At 40.4% G+C, this 15967-nt stretch overlaps 1 protein-coding gene across 2 annotated transcripts in view; it reads left to right on the top strand.

The window, feature by feature from the left end:
* Nucleotides 1–694: 694 nt before the first annotated feature.
* wscd2 (WSC domain containing 2) overlaps nt 695–15967 on the top strand; it is a 41507-nt gene continuing 26234 nt past the window's right edge. The window contains exons 1-2 of one of the 2 annotated variants that reach the window (XM_063489277.1): nt 695–1188; nt 6892–6994. The gene's annotated coding sequence lies outside the window, so the exon portion shown is untranslated. The remainder of the gene's footprint in view (nt 1189–6891; nt 6995–15967) is intronic. The other variant, XM_063489276.1, reaches the window with a different exon arrangement.

Raw genomic sequence — 15967 nt, 5'->3', positions numbered from 1 at the left:
ACTCACAGCCAAAATTCAGTTTTATCTTCATCAGTTAACAGGATTTTTTTTCTTCCTAAAATGCATAAGACTTTTTTAGCCTGGATAACTCCTCCATAAAGGTCTTGTTGTGCAGACGTGGCTGCACAGTTGCCCTACTTGCCATCCTGATTCCTTGGTGTTCATACCTCAACATAACCTCAAAGGTTCATGCTATTTCTTGAGCTGAGGAAACATCTACCTGAAATCTTGTGTTTTGTGAGCATTTTGAGCGCCTAGCAAACTGCTCAGGCTGCTAGGCAACATGTTGGAAGTTTATCAAGCTTTGGAAAGTGTTTGCTTTCCAAAACTTTGCTTTTCCAAATTATGAAAATGTGCAAAGCAAAACAAAACGAGGCCTTAAAATTGCGTTTTGGAGAATCTTAAATAAGGATACCCAAACTTTTGGATGCCCGATCCATCGCAGAATATATAACCCACGCAGACCGCTTGCATGTGCAAACACTGCACCTCATCCTGAATGAAAATTGCATTTTTATTTATTTATTTATTTATTTTTTATCAGCTTATCCGCAGGGGAGCACATCGTCGCCGCGCCGAGTGTCACCTGTGTGGCCCGGAAAGCTTGAGCGTCGGGAGGAGTGCGGGGACTGCTGCGCCTCTGTGTGCTCTGCTGTGTCTCTTTAAGTACAGCAGGCAGTGCTGTTGGTCCGCGTGGGAGCGCAGGGCACACGGTGCGGCGGCACTGCCTCTTCGCCGCGTCAAACAGCCCTCTTCTAATCGGACGGGCGACAGAAACGACAAGTCGACCCACCGCATGCGTTCGCTGTTTGACCCGAACAGATGACTGGAGCCACCGGGTCGAAGACCGGACTGTTTCAGAGGGGCTCGTCCATTGGTGAGGCCATTAACATTACTCCCTCCTTTTCCTCCGACTGAGAGCTGGAAGCGTGTAGCGGTTCATCTGCACTACAGCAGATTATTGAGCAGCACAGAGAGACTGTACGGGCTAATGGGATTGACAAACTAACATTAGCGCTACAGGGCTTTTCTGAGAGTATGGTGCTCTTCATTTTTGGCCGAGTTATCGTGGATATGAATCATGTCTGAGCCCGAGGGGTGACCATCCATCCTGAGCTGAGTTGCGTCCTGTGAACTGCAACAACACCAAAGCTTGTGTTGAGAGCCTTATTCTGACTCATGTTCAAGGTAAGCCCGAAGACTACACACACACACACACACACACACACACACACACACACACACATATATATATGTATATATATATATATATATATATATATATATATATATATATATATATATATATATATATATATATATATATATATATATATGTTGTTGTTGTTTTTTTTTTCTTTTCACTGCAGCAGCTCGGAATATGTCCTGCAAAAGGAGCGTTTGCTTGCTTGCTTAGTGTTGGTGTTGCAGAAGTCCTGATGTTCTCGCAGTGCAGCTGCTCTGGAATAGTGATTCAGACCAAAACCACAGCTCAGAAATGGTTTTTGCAGAATTTAACTGTCACTTGTTGAAAAGACAGGCCATATGATTTGCTTATACTGAACCGCTGGTACTAAAAATATCCATTTGAACTAGATTTTCGAAGCTATTCTGCTCTTAACATAGTTGCAGACTAACCCAGTGCGGAAGTGCATGTTTTATATTTTTAATGCAACGTCTTCTGCTGTCTCCTCAGCGCAGTGGTCGCTAAAAATGCGTCAGTCTAACCAGGTGCCCGTCTGGTGGCCACAGTCAGAACCCCTTCAGCATTTGACGTTTCATTAAAGCCCACCTGCTATTTTTGTTTTTTTTTGTTTTGAAGAGCTGCAAACTGAGACTCTGAAAAGAGGCCTGTATTCATAGCCGTTTATTTATTTGATTTGGGAAACCGATTTTAGTATTTTCAAGGATGTTTGTCTCTGTACCTGAGGTTATGTGGTTCTCTTAAAGTGCTTCTCTCAAGTGTTTTGCAGTGTACTGAATATTTTTAGGTTTAGCTCGGTTTGAAAACATTTCCACTGTCTTTTATAAAGTGTACAAGTGATATTTTGCATCAAGAAACAATAAAATAATACAGTATAAATGTGTAATTTATATTTAATCATTCATCCTCAGCATTACCAAACAATTATGCACATTGAGCGACCTCCAATAACCCTCCTTGTTTCTGATGACCTTGGTGTTCACTGTATTGAGAAACTGCTCATTGTGGAGTGTGGAGGTGGGAGAAGAAGAAGAGCGTAGTGGCTGTTAAGATGGATCACAATGCTCAAAAATCAATTGATGAATGGGACTAATTGGTCATGCTGGTGTTTCAGCACTTGTCATGGCAGTAAATAAAAAGCATAGAGCCTGACAGACCGCTTGTTATGGCACTCAGTTCATAGCTCCTGAATCTAGTCCAAGCTGAATTGATCAATACTGTGAACATCACTGTAAAATATTACCTAACCTTTTCGATTTCACTTTATTTGAGCGGAAATCACTGGATATCTGCGTTTCTGCTGCATTTGAATATTGTTGTGGTTTCATTTGTGCCAGGCAGAAACCTGCTGATGCTCGTTTAAAAATAAAATCGCATAGATTTTATTGTTGCTAACATTAGCTGTGCTCTCCCACGAGCTCAGTCCTCCCTCAGGCAGGAGTGAACAGACGTCAGGGAAACATGCTGATGGCTGAAATTCATATTTGTACAGCAGTCAAATAGATTCTGCTGCCGATGCAGTGAATCATCAGGGTCAAAGTCACCGTATTTTGTATCTCCAGGATCCCCTTGGTGACCATGAAGAAGAAATCTTGAAAGAAAAAATGTTTTCTTTTTAACTTGATGCTGAATGTGAATGATTTTCACACACAGGATTAACTGTGAGAAACCTGAATGTGCTTACATATGAAGTCCTTTGTGTAGTGACTGGGTGGCCGGCGGCAGAGGGAGAAGGCTTTGAATTCCTCCAGCGCTTATTTCTTCATCCTCTTGGCGACCTGTCGGGGACGTGCCATGGATCGCATCCAGTGGCCGCAAGCTTTGAAGATCGCCAGAGGAGCCGAGAGGAATCACAGTTTGCGTGCTTGTGCTAGCCATTACAGTGAAGTGAGGGTGGTGCCGCACCACTAGACTGGATGGTGCGCTCCTTCCTGATATATTACTGTCAAGAAAGGATGTCAAGATCCTCATTAGAGCGTCTACAAAAATAGCTTAGCATTAAATACTTGGCTGGTTTCCGACTGTTTATAGTGTCTGACGTTCAAACATACAGTAGTAGTTTCACAGTGAGTGGCATGGATGTGAATACCAAACACAACTAGCGCTGTCCCTTCATGTGTTATGTTTGTCAGTAACTGATTTTTTTCAGTTTCCTTGAAGAAAGAGTTGATTTTAGAAAGAGGATAATCTTTAAAACTGTGTTACGGCTGCACAGGCCGAAGGAGTGGGTCACCCTTGCTGTGTGCACATTTCAGCCAGATTTTCAGCTTATACCAGGATTATTCACAACGGCAGACTTCCTCTGTGAGACGTAGCCAGATAATGACAGCTTAGACAGGTGGTGAGGAAATACTGCGAGGCAGACATCAGACAAAGCTGGGAAACCCCGAAAGACTAATCTGTAAGTCAAGTGTGGGGGATTTTGTCCAAAGATATTAAATTTGCAGATGCACTTATCAGGCTCAAATAAACTGAAGAAGAAGAAGACAAGCAACCTCGATGTTTAAAAGGAAACATCTAGACGATATAGTCTACCACCTTCAAGTCGATCTGTTTTGTCTCTGTTCTGATGATCAGGTGGAAAAACCTTTCACAGTGCTCACAGTCAGTTTGCAGTGAGTGAATATAATGTAAAAACCAATTATATTTTTGAACTCAGAGACCTGCTGTTCAGGCTTTTCTCTCAGACAGACACAGGCACCCTACTGAGGACATGTTTAATCCAACCAAGGCTAATATGAGGCCTCTGTTTGTATCTGTCTGAGTCACAGTGCAAGGTTATGTGCTTGCATGTCATCGATCTCCTTACATCCTGGCAGACCGAGTGTGTTTTTAAACAGAGACAAAGACATTCAGTAGGTAATTATTGCATACTTTTTATATCTTAATCAAGTGCACAGTGCATAATTATTCAAGCGCAGCTAAATATCAGTTGCTCTTTCAGTGTCAAACCTTTTTTTGGTTTCTGGAACACGAACCATATTTCTTTTTTTTTGCATGTTACTCTTAAGTTATTGTGGAAATTTAAAGTTCAAAGTTCAAATGCGACCGCCAACCTCTCGTGCAATCCAAAAGCAACACCTGCCGTCAAAGAGTGCATTCACCCCGCGCTTAACCGTGCAATCAGGTCCTTTAGTTTTCTGAACACAGGGTGTATTTTCTCAGCAGATAATTGTAATTAAACAGTTTTTTCTGTTGGCTACATAGATTGGTACTCACCCAATGTGGAAAACACGCTCTTCTCTTCTAAAGCTTTGTCCTTGAACTGGAACTATCAAAACATTTACTGTTGTGTCAGGGTCTCGAGCTCCTTGTTTGTTCTCTGTGCCATCAGGCTGCCTCGCAGCTGTCTGATTGCTAACGTCTAGTCAGACGGCGTGATGTTGTAGGTGTTTGAGAGGGAGGGTAAATAGAGTGTAAATTGGGTAAAATGGAAAGATAAGGAGCAGACGATAAAGGTGACTTTAAAAGACACATTTTCTGTGGTCTACAGCTGACCTTGAGACTCTGCCTGTCAGCGGGATTAGCACATCACTACTGTAATTGTTCACCTTGAGTAGCAGACCTCCTTGTTCTTTCTTCAACTCGATCCCTGCTTCACAAAAAGCCTTTTGTTGGTGTTAAACTGCTGGGCTCTGTGTTTTATACCTGCTGCCCCAACAGAAGTCCAATCTGGCAACAGGAGAGGCATTTAATGGGGGGAAAAAATGTAGTTTACTAACTCCGCTTTTAGGAACCGGAGGCCAAGATTGTCTGACCGCATGCCTGTGGGCAAGTCTCTGGGTAATGTTCTTGACCTTAAACAAAAAGCTGCCTTTTATAGTCCTAAATGAGTTTTTCACATAAAAGTTATTTATAGTCCGATTAAGGAAACTGAGTAATGTGGGAGTTGAGATAACAAGACGTAATTTGTTTACAGTGTCATTAAAGATATTGGCTACAAAGTATAATTTAATGACAGCAAAACACTGGGATTCTTTGATTAGTTTTATTAGGTCAATAAAGAAGATGTTCCTTCCATGTTCCAGCCCTGTGGTGCTCTCTCAGCATTGGGAACATAACTCCAAACAGTGTTAGTCAATCTGTTAAAACACATCCATCCACTTCCAGACTGCACCGTAAAGAATTAGACAAGCTTTTGCTTTAAAGAGGATGTCAGAAGATTTTGATAGACTCTGTCCCAACAATACTGCAGCACAGCAGCAGGAGCCCCGGTGTGATAAAGAATCTGAAGGAGTGGAGCCCCCTCCGGGTCTGTCAACTTGTGCAGTCAGTGTCAGCGCTGGCTTCAGATCTCCTTTCAGCATGCTGCTCCCTAATTGGGCTGTCACACTTGCTAGAGAAATTTGTCAGGTTGCTGTAAAATGAACTACTTGGGCAAATCAAAATGTGCATCATTTTGTTCCTCCCCAAACCACTCATCTGCCCGTGAAATAACAGGATACTCGGGTTTTTAAATGGATAAACTACTTTCACTCATTTCCTGTTGGGAGTGTGTCATTAAAGGGTAAATACTTGCACTTTTTTACCACAGTTGTTTGCTCAGTAATTGCATCTCCTGGGATTTCATCTGAAAGATGTGCATCGGTAACCAAGCTGCGCCTATTTATACACGGCACGCCTAAAGTAGGGGCTTATTATTCTTACACTCAGCCTTACATGTTGTTCCATTAATTTCCAGCAGCAAGCAGGATAAGCGGCTAAGTCTATCCCCTTATCAGCTACTTTTCTGAATCTGGCAGTGAGCAGAGCGCGCACACATGAACTCCTCCTCTGTGCTAATGTTCTCCATCTGTCAGTAATGCTGCTCAGGTTGGATGAGATGTTGGGAGCTATCACACGCAGTGACTGCACCACGCCTGGTCAAGCACGAGCCCATCGCCACGCCATGTCAACCCTCATCACCTCCCCTCTCTCGGTGATGGTGCAGATGTTTCCCAGGTTGCTCGGGGGTGGTAGGATGACTCAGCTCGAGTTTTCACTCGGTGCCTCACCGACTCCCAGTTCAGCCCCTCTCCTCAGTCAACTGGCAACTTAAACGCGATCTGGCTGCACTCAGACTCGGCTCAAAACACATTATTTTCAGTGTAAGGCTCTCGACTCTAGTGGTTCCCGGCCTCTTGAAGAAATTACTTTATGCAGTTATTCTGTGTTATTTCGTTAAGAAAACACTTGCCCTCGTGAATCCACATAAAACATCCTGGAATTGTTCAAGAAGCTCTCCTTTCGTACTGTGACACTTCAGCTATTTATCCACAACTTTCAGCTGTTTATTTAGACTTCTCTGCTTGCATGCTAAGTAGTTTGCAGCATATGGGAATTCTGTTGTGTCATCTGCACAATTACTACTTAAATATGCTACAGATCAGGCTCAAATCAGTTCCTGCAGTCTCATGTTTATTTGTTTTTGACCTAACACAGTATGAATGCATTATCACGTCTATTCTTTTAGAGATATCATCTCCACAACATTTCCCACATGCAGAGCAGTAAATGCAGAAATCATGAGAAGTAACCCAGCCTGGAAATGACTGCTCGAATGTTCAGCACTCTCCTGGATTAACTACAGGGCCTTTTAGAGGGGCTAATCACTCTCTGCTTATTCCAGACCTTAAAGAATTCATAATCCAAAGTACTCCATGATAAGTCTGTGTTTTTTTTGGTTTGTTTTGTTTTTGTGTTCACAGCTTAGTCCGCAGACTTCAGTGGGTCTATTTCTTCTAATGCACAGTCCCTTAGGGAGGTGGAGATAAAACCCAAAGCTTTTTGCACCACAAGAAGAAGAAGGAAGTGAGTAAATGTGTATTTGGTGCCCAGGTGACCGGAGCATTTAAATAAATGCAACTGCATGTTTGAAATGTGAGGATTTCCTTGGGAAAATTACTGAGCACCTCACTGTCGTCACGCAGTTGCTTCATAGATTTCCGTTTCTGTATCTCACATACTCAGTTGTAAACACAGGCAGCTCTCTTCTTTCTTCCTTTGCTTTAGAGATGTTGTTCCATGTTGCATCAGAGCAACAGTGAAGCACTACTCTATGTGCACATCATATTTTATTCATACAGGCTGCAGCACTGAGGCACGCTCCTTTCTGCGAGCCCAAAGCAAGCAGCTGTCAGAAATCCCCAGATACTGTAGCCATTTCTACGTCTACCGTAGCATAAGCCATTGGGAAAAACAAGAATCTCTAAGATATACTGGTCAGAGTGAAATTCTTGAGACAGTGGGAGAAGATGGGTCTGACGAGCCCCTACCAACCTCATTTTAAATGAACCTGCTTCTGTTTCAACCCTCAAAGCAGAAGGGCTGTGTGCATGGGAGATACCAGCCTCTATCTTTTTTATTAGTCTCAAACAACACTTACATAACAATGCAATAGGATACCACTGCCCTGAAATGCTCTGTCACTTTCAATAATACACCGAGCATCTTGTTATCAGAACAATACAACCCTGCACCACTGCGTCAGCATTTCTCAAACATCCAAAGGTGCCATACAAGCGTCCTTTCATTTTATCCTCTGTTTGTCCAGTATTATCATGCATAACTTGCTTACTTTGAATCTATTTATTTGAAACATACATTTTTTATTCATTATATTTTGGTTTTTTATATATATTTTTTCCATATTTTTGTTTGAGGGATATGTGAAGATTCATAATTACAGTATCCACAGGAAGTGGTCTTCTTCTTATTTCCCAGGCCACTCCTTTCCGGCCAGACAGTGTTTGGCATTTTGTCAGTATGCAGCAAAAACAAGATATCTGCAGATTTAAGTCAGATGGATTCTTTTTCAGCTTTACTTATTTTGGTTTCCATTGTGTTAGTTCCTGTTTCTGTTATTTAGAAACCAGGAGACCTGATTTTGACTTGGTTTGGTTTAAATTTTGCAATTTGTACTTATTTATTTTCTTCATGGTTTTCTAAAGACAAACCCCGTTATTGCATTACATATATTCTTTGGGTTAATGCTGAAGTAAGATGTGAAAACTCAAAGTGGGACAAAGCATCAACAACGCTTTTTCTTGCCAAAGATCAGTTTTGCAAGCATGCAAAACAAATTCCTGCATAATTTATTTTTGGGTTCTTGGAGTTATTTTTTGTGGGTTAGTTACCCAGATATGCACCGTAGAAGAATCACCGTATTTTGATTATCATGGGCAGATTATTGTGAAAGCATTGTTTTGTGACTTGCATTAACATTCCTAGCTGAAGCAAAGATTTATAATTGGAAATATAAAAATATGGGTGTTGGGGAGACAGCAGGCTCTTAAATCCCTGCTGCCAATTTAGCAAAACGAATAAACCTCAACTCCTGTGAACCTGACCTGAACCTAAATCTTCACACAATTACCAAGTTGTCACCTTACAATTCAAATAATTTGTGTTATGGTAATTTTGTTGCACATCACAATAGTGTGGCACAACACTGCATTACCACGCACAGAAACAGACATGCACACACAAAGTGTAAGCTTTCTCTTTCTCTTCCTTTTCTTCAAAGGATTTGATTTTCAAAACAAAGCAGAATTTAGAGAAGGCAGATAGTCCTTGTCCTAAATTCTGTTCGATATTCTGCCAAATTACATTAAAGAAAAAGAAACTAATGAAAAGTTCTTAAGTAAAGGAAGTGCATATCTTAACATACTCCTACACAAAACCCACTTAGTTCCCCCCCAGTCTTAAAATACGTGTGAATTTGACAGGCACATTATCGCAGTGGTTATTATCAGTGTTCAGTCATGGGAATATTGAACTGACAGGACCAACAGCGAGGACATCAGAACATCAGCAACTTATCAACAACACCATCATTTGAATAAAAATAGAACGTAAAAGCAGCGAGGCCTCTAACAATCTTCATATCTAATTGGAAAAGATATGTTGACAGTAGGCCTCTGGTGCTGCTCGACCTTTTGCACGCAGATTTGCGCGATGCTGATGAGGCGCACGGTTCACTACACATTTTGCGAGGCGTGCTTACAGAGCATCCTATTATATGTACGCTCTTCATGTTCCTCCGATGAATGCATCCAGACCACTGCACCCAGCTCACTGCCCTGCGTAATTGTTCACACCGAACAGCTCATCAAAAACTGCTAAACAGCTTGTGTACAACAGCGCTCCACGACAGACGAGCAGACTGTTGTCATGCTATCCTTTCATTATCTTTTTTGTAAAGTAAAATAAAGTCAGTCGGTACGAGGCTGCTGTGATGTTCAGTGCATACAAGTTGCTGTTTTGACACTCCACCAGTATGGGTGTCAGTTACTTGAGATTCTGCTGTGGGTTGTTTGTGTAGGTGGTAAATGCAATATAGACTTCTGCAATACTAGCAGCAAGAGAACATTTCTCCAGTGAAGTGAGAAAATAATTTTCAGTCATGATTCAAAACATATGCTTTGGCTGCATAAACTTCTGCTCTGCTGGGGCTGCGGTCTGTGCAAACACTGTAAATTGAAAACATTGATGTTTTTTTCGTGGTTTATTTCCACATATATAACTACTCAACTGTCACTGCAATCTCGTAAGGAACTTAGCTCAAGATGTTTGCTGTTTAACTTTGTAGAATTGCAAAACGGATCATTTCATCCGCTTTCTGGGAAAACGTATGCTTTTATGTAGTGGACTCCAGCTGAGTGCTTACAAAAGATTTTGAGGTACGTTTTGCATTTATTTGCTTCTACCCCGCTATATATTTCCCAGAAAATGTCACACTTTTTACTTTACTAACTGGCACCTATTTAGGTTCAGATTTCATAGATAAAGTGTATTATTAACAAATGCAATATAATGTATTTCTGCAGACACTGCAGATTAGCTTCTATATTAATCAGATGGAAGGGTGAAATGTAGCATACGGTCTAAATAACAATGCAATAATATCACATTCATCATATATATTTTGTGTAATGATACTTGGAAAAATAGGAATGAGTGACGTTTCACATGCATTGAAATGTTAGGCAACAGACATGCCTGTGTAGTTTTTGCTCGCGCCGAAGAGAATGAGAATTTTCTTTACATTTAAAAAGCACATAAAGTGACAGAATGAAGTGGAAAAATACCACATACTCGAGTCTTTTACAGAATCCTGTTGTTTGTTGAGCTTCATGCTGAGACAGCAGACTGCAGTTTCAAGATTTTATATCTGCCGAAGTCATCCCAGCATGTGGTGCCATGGACAGGATCACCTTTTATAGTCCATACAGCTTGCTGAGTAACCTCTTTAATCATGTTGGGAGTGTTCCAGACATATGTAGCACTCAAAGGTCAAAGTCTTAATTTATTTAAAAAAGAAAAATCTAATCAGTAAATTTGAAATGATTTCTTTAGGTGACAGCAGTTTCAGCTGCGTAGGGTTTAGACCACTGTGATTCCTCACAGGAACCACAAAAGACTTCAGAATACAGGAAGTGAGATTTTGTTAATACCTGTGGCGTAAAAACAAAAGTGTCTTCAGAGCATTTGAAACCCACGTTAATGATTGTTTCGTTTAACGAGTATTTCCTGTCTGCTCTATTGTTCATTGTATTTGCGTAACAATAACAACAGTGTTCCTTTCATTTTTCCCTTGCTGTGGGAGGTGAGAGCGAAGAGCTGCAGAACAACAGTGCTGGAGGATCCAGCTCTTTGCTTAAAGACACTTCAGCAGAGTGGCTGCTCGTTGACATGGGAGCTTGAATGCGTGTCATACAGTGGAGGGTCTGTCTCCCCTCCTGCTGCACCACCAAGCACTCGACTGTTTTTCTGTTCTTACCCTGCCTAGCGGTCCAGAAGGAGCTGTGTGATACACAAGGACAGTTGTGTCAACATCTTCCTCAGGGAATAAGTTAAGCCGTACTCTATGAGTACAAGAGGATGCAGTTCTGATCATTACAAACGAAAGATGCTTCCTTTTGGTGTTTTTGGCACGAAAAGCGGTCAAACCTCTGATCTGCAGTAGTTATTCTGCTAAAAAAAAAATAGAGTTATGCATATTTGCACTTTAGGATGTAAATGGATATTTCAGCTTTTTTTCCTCATCTGTCAAATCTCTTTCATTTTTTTGTGGTCACTCGTGGGCAATAACATGTAAAAACATCTCCTGGCCAACCCAAGCTGGCACGGAAAACACGATGGCGAGCATCTGCTTAGACGCACACGAGCTTAGATAACCACAAGCTTGCGTTGGCAGTTGTTTTATTCTGTCCGCTTGGTAAATGCAAATCCAATACTCACTGTTCTTCCAGCTCTGTTTTTGGTAGTTCATTTATATGCTATAACTAATTGCTGCCAAACACATGTGGGACTGAGGATCCAGAGCTCTCATCTCTTCTGAAATCCTGCATTTTATACACCCTCCACTCATTCTGACCTCCTCCCAATGACTTATGTAGAGGTCTTTTTTTGCGAGATGCAGCTAAACTGCTAAGCCGATTCTAAGTAAGTCCCCTTTGTTGTTTCTACATTAAGTGGTCTTTAAATCAGAAATGAGCTCTAGCACTGCCGTTTCACTCAGCAAGAGGGAATAGCAGAAAACCGAATTGTGTTTGATCAACTGTCTTGGCGAAGACGATGGATTATGTGCATCATGGACGAGTGCAGTACTAACACTAACACAACATTTTATTTTGATAAATAAGTAACGAAGGCCTCTAGACCTTTCATGTTAGAACTCAGTGGACCACATAAACCCCACTTTGATCTTAAGTGGGCCAGTAAAACCCACATTTCTGTCAGTGTGTCAGATGTTTAATTACATATTTAATCCCATTTAATATAAGACAAAGAAGAATAAAAAATAAAATAAAAAATGGTTATGTAGTAAATGCAGCACAAATAAATAAATTTGTAAAATTACAGAAAAAGTTCTGGCAGCTCATTGCCCAGAAAATCTCCTTTTTTCCCCTTTGTGGACCCACTTTATTTCTATAATTTCTATGGTAGATAGTGAAAATAACAGGAACTTTCATGTTTTTAATTGTAATTGTTTAGCAGGAAATGATGCCCTTCATCACATTTTCCAAAGGTTACTAGTGGGCCGGATTGGGGTCTTTGCCAGGCTTATTCTGGTCCCCTGGCCTTGTTTTTCACACTCCTGAGTGATGCTAGTGTTGTTTTCTGGCACTAAGCAGAGAATACAATTTAGCAGATTATTTATGCTCATTTCCCCTCAAAGTATAATTTTCCAAAACAAAAAAGAATTAAAGCTTTGAGCAGATATGACGTGGTCCTCACTCTTTTATCCATATCGATGACGCATTTCATGCTTTCAAGCGGAAGTCATAAGTCTGGACTGAATCTTGATTAAGGACATCAACAGTATAACCTTGTGGCCTGGAATCTAACTGGCTGTTGCATAAACTTGTTACTTATCACTTCCTGTGCCCACTAGGCAGCATTACTGAGCATTCAGTAGTTACACTGTATATCTTGTTGCTGTATGTCATGTGTTGATCCCACAGTGGAAATCTAATGTGTAACAAATTTCATTCATGTAGGCCAGAGTATGTGCCGAGGGTACTAAGATCCATAAAATATTGAATCCTTATTTTTGATGCGTGTGCAAAACACGTGAGTTTTCAAGCATGTTTAGGCCCTTAAAAAAGTGATTTATTGTCATAAATAATAACAATAAATGGAGCAGATCCAATAAGTGGAGCAGAGCCTCAGCCATGCTAATATGTTTCCCACAAACAATGAAGGTAACAGTGGGCACTAAATGAAGAGTACTCAAAAATCAAGCTCACAAATAGTAAACAGATTCCCATAAATATTAATATGTTTGATAATGAGTGATACCAAATACAGATCAGGCAAATGCACGTTCATGAGTGCTGCAGCACTGCACTTTTCTAAAGTCTAAGCTCTTGCCTTGTTCTCTCTTAATAAATAACTACATTTTCTGTAGCGAATGAGTCTTGTGCTTTTAGATTAATTGTTGACTGTTGAAATTTTCCATTTTTCCACACGACTTTTCCCCTCCTTACCTCCAACACTCCTCCTCCTCCTCCTCTTCTTCCTCCTCACCAACTAAACATTTACTGAAAACCCGCCGCAATCCCCTCCTTAAGCGTATTCAAGCAGAGAGCGCTGAGATTCACAGCAGAGCTGAGCTTTGAGAATTCACTTTTAATTAAAGCAGAGATCCTGTGTGCTTAGTGAAGGTGCGAGAAGAGAAGTGGGGCAAAAAAACCAAGCTCTTTTCCTTTTTTGAGAAAAAGCTGCAGATACCCTGTAAGGTCCTGAATGAGGAGCTTTGTTAAGGTTGGATAGTGGAAGACATCATTTGATCTCCCATTGACAGCGCCTTCCCGCTGCAGAATAATTACTTCTTTTATGAAGCCATTAGAGAGAACCAATTCAAGTGATTGTTTCTCAAATGCCCGTCTATGTGGCCAACTGGGATCTGGGTGCTGCAGCTAGCGAGGGTGAGTCAGAAAGTCACACAGCAGGCATCTGGGATGTTTATCTCTGTTAGGAGCTTGCTGACACGTTATTAATACCAGAACTGTCATTCGGTTGGCATCAAAAACATTTCCAGCAGTTCTCTCCCGAAATAGAGTCAAACAACTTACTTTTTCTTATTTCATTATTTTCTCCATTCTTTTAAATATACAGAAAATTTTGTGCTAATCCGGATTTTGGCTTTTTGCTCATTCCTAATTGAACTCTGCTGCTTCGTGTCCGCAGTCACAATAGAGCTATTATTCTATCACTTCCACTTTGCTTTTTCACTGTATAAGTTGCTTATCACTCTGCTCTGGTGGAAATGTTCATGATCATCAGTGACTCTATTAAAACTCTGCAGCTTAATGCTACTGTGGGCTAGTCAAAGGAGAGGATTACATTATTTTTAGACCCTTTAATTTACCTCTTCTTTTTCTGAGTAAAAGTCACCAGTGAGCTTAATGGACTGTTGAGTTTTATCAGGATTACAATGATGCCTTTTCCCTGCCATCCTGGGCTTAATTTTTAAGCTTTTGGGGGGGTTGTTCTTAAAATGTTTTCCTTTCATTGGTGCGTTCAGCTCTCTCCAATAACAAATGTAATGCTGTTCATAATTACCACTGGCTTTTGGGGGAGGTTAACTAACCAGGCCAGGTACAACAGTCATTTCATAACAACACGAAGGAATACAGTGACTGCTTGTTTCAACATTGGCAAAGAAAAAGAAATGTCACGTACATGTTGAAATAACATGCAGACGCTCTTTTGCTGAATTGAATAATTAACTTCTCAGTGTTGTTTTGGGGAAGATGAATGATTGTTGTCGTAGTGTCTCTCCGTAAACTTATGCTGATAAACTAATAATTAAGCAATTAGATGATTCATAGTGATGCAGTGGTCGGGACTGAGTTTTCTCCAGGGCAGGATGTGAGTTGACAAAGGTCGTTATTTTACAGTTATTATCACTGATGAGAAAAAAAGATGTGAGTGTGTGTGTGTTGTGTTTGTTAGCAGGCTTACTGTTTCCTTTCTTTTCTTCAGTGCTAAGATTAGTGCTCCAAATGTTTATGTGCTTGCAGTTGTGGGTTTAAGATGTAGTGAGCTATATTATGTACATTCAGGTGGCTAACTCTGATCCAAATCCACAATTTGGTTGAATTATGAATGGGAAAATGGTCAGGAGTTTCACTTTAAAAACTGCTGAAAATGGCACATTTTCACCAATTCTTTTAATACTAGTTAATACTAATGCATCATTTTTTTCCTGGGAATGTGCAGGACAATGTGCAGAAAATGCCTTTATACTTTTATATGTGTCAGAACACCAACAATACCTGTTGAATCAATAAAATAAATTTCACTATAGGACGTAAGCTTTAATGTTTAAGTGCACCCAGTTTGAAGTTTCCTTAGAGATAAACAGCAGCACAGAGAGCACTCAGCGTTAGAATAAATATATTAACTCAAAATAAACTTGTTTTACGCTTTCTGCAGCATTCATGTCCTGCCTTCCTTCAACATGGTTGCAGTCTGCTGTTATATTTTTTGTAGTCTTCGTAGATTCTTTTTACCATTTAGTAGGCGACACTCATTTTGTATGGAAGATGAGTCATATGAGGTGTGAAATGCCCCTTATTAAGCGAGCACACAGAAACAGTTGATAACCACAGATGTGACACTGGTTATTGCCAACCGGATTTGTTTTGGGGTTTTTTTAAAGCCAGCTAACCCAGAGAAAGCATGGCAGTGTTGAACTTCCGTCGTAATGTACCTCTCTGAATAAACAACATGCAGGAGCACAAACAAGAGAAAGCACAAACCTCCCCCAAGGCAGCTCTCTGTCTGGGCAATATTTACATTTAAAGGACTTGCATTGTATTTTACATGTGTTCATTTTTTTATTTGTTCTCATTGAACTTACTTTAAGAGGTTTGTGGTGCAGTAAAAACAAGTGCAAAGTGCAGGATTTTGTTAATTTGTCCTGTTGAAACCCATTTTCATGTACTTGAGATACTGAGTATAATTATTTTTTGTTTATGTGGATATAAATATACACGTGTAGCCTTCATGTTTGGTAAAGGTTTTTGGTCACGTTTATCTTGTTTTCCAAAGATATTATACTTATTCAGGAACTTTGTACATTCATATATATTATAACTAAATCATAAGAAAGTAACGTGATATTTAGCATTCTCATGTGTGATTCCCTACATGCCTGTGTATTGTCAATACAAACAGTGGCAGTAAGAAACAAAGGCTATCTAAAAAGCTCTGCAGAGCATTATCATCAGTTTGATGTTTTAAATCCTCCATCCATCCATCTTCTTCCGC

This window comes from Pelmatolapia mariae, linkage group LG12, assembly GCF_036321145.2.
Source record: "Pelmatolapia mariae isolate MD_Pm_ZW linkage group LG12, Pm_UMD_F_2, whole genome shotgun sequence".
NCBI classification, from domain to species: Eukaryota; Metazoa; Chordata; class Actinopteri; order Cichliformes; family Cichlidae; genus Pelmatolapia; species Pelmatolapia mariae.
Note: the sequence above shows the minus strand (reverse complement) of the source record. Positions and strands in the feature narration are given on the sequence as shown.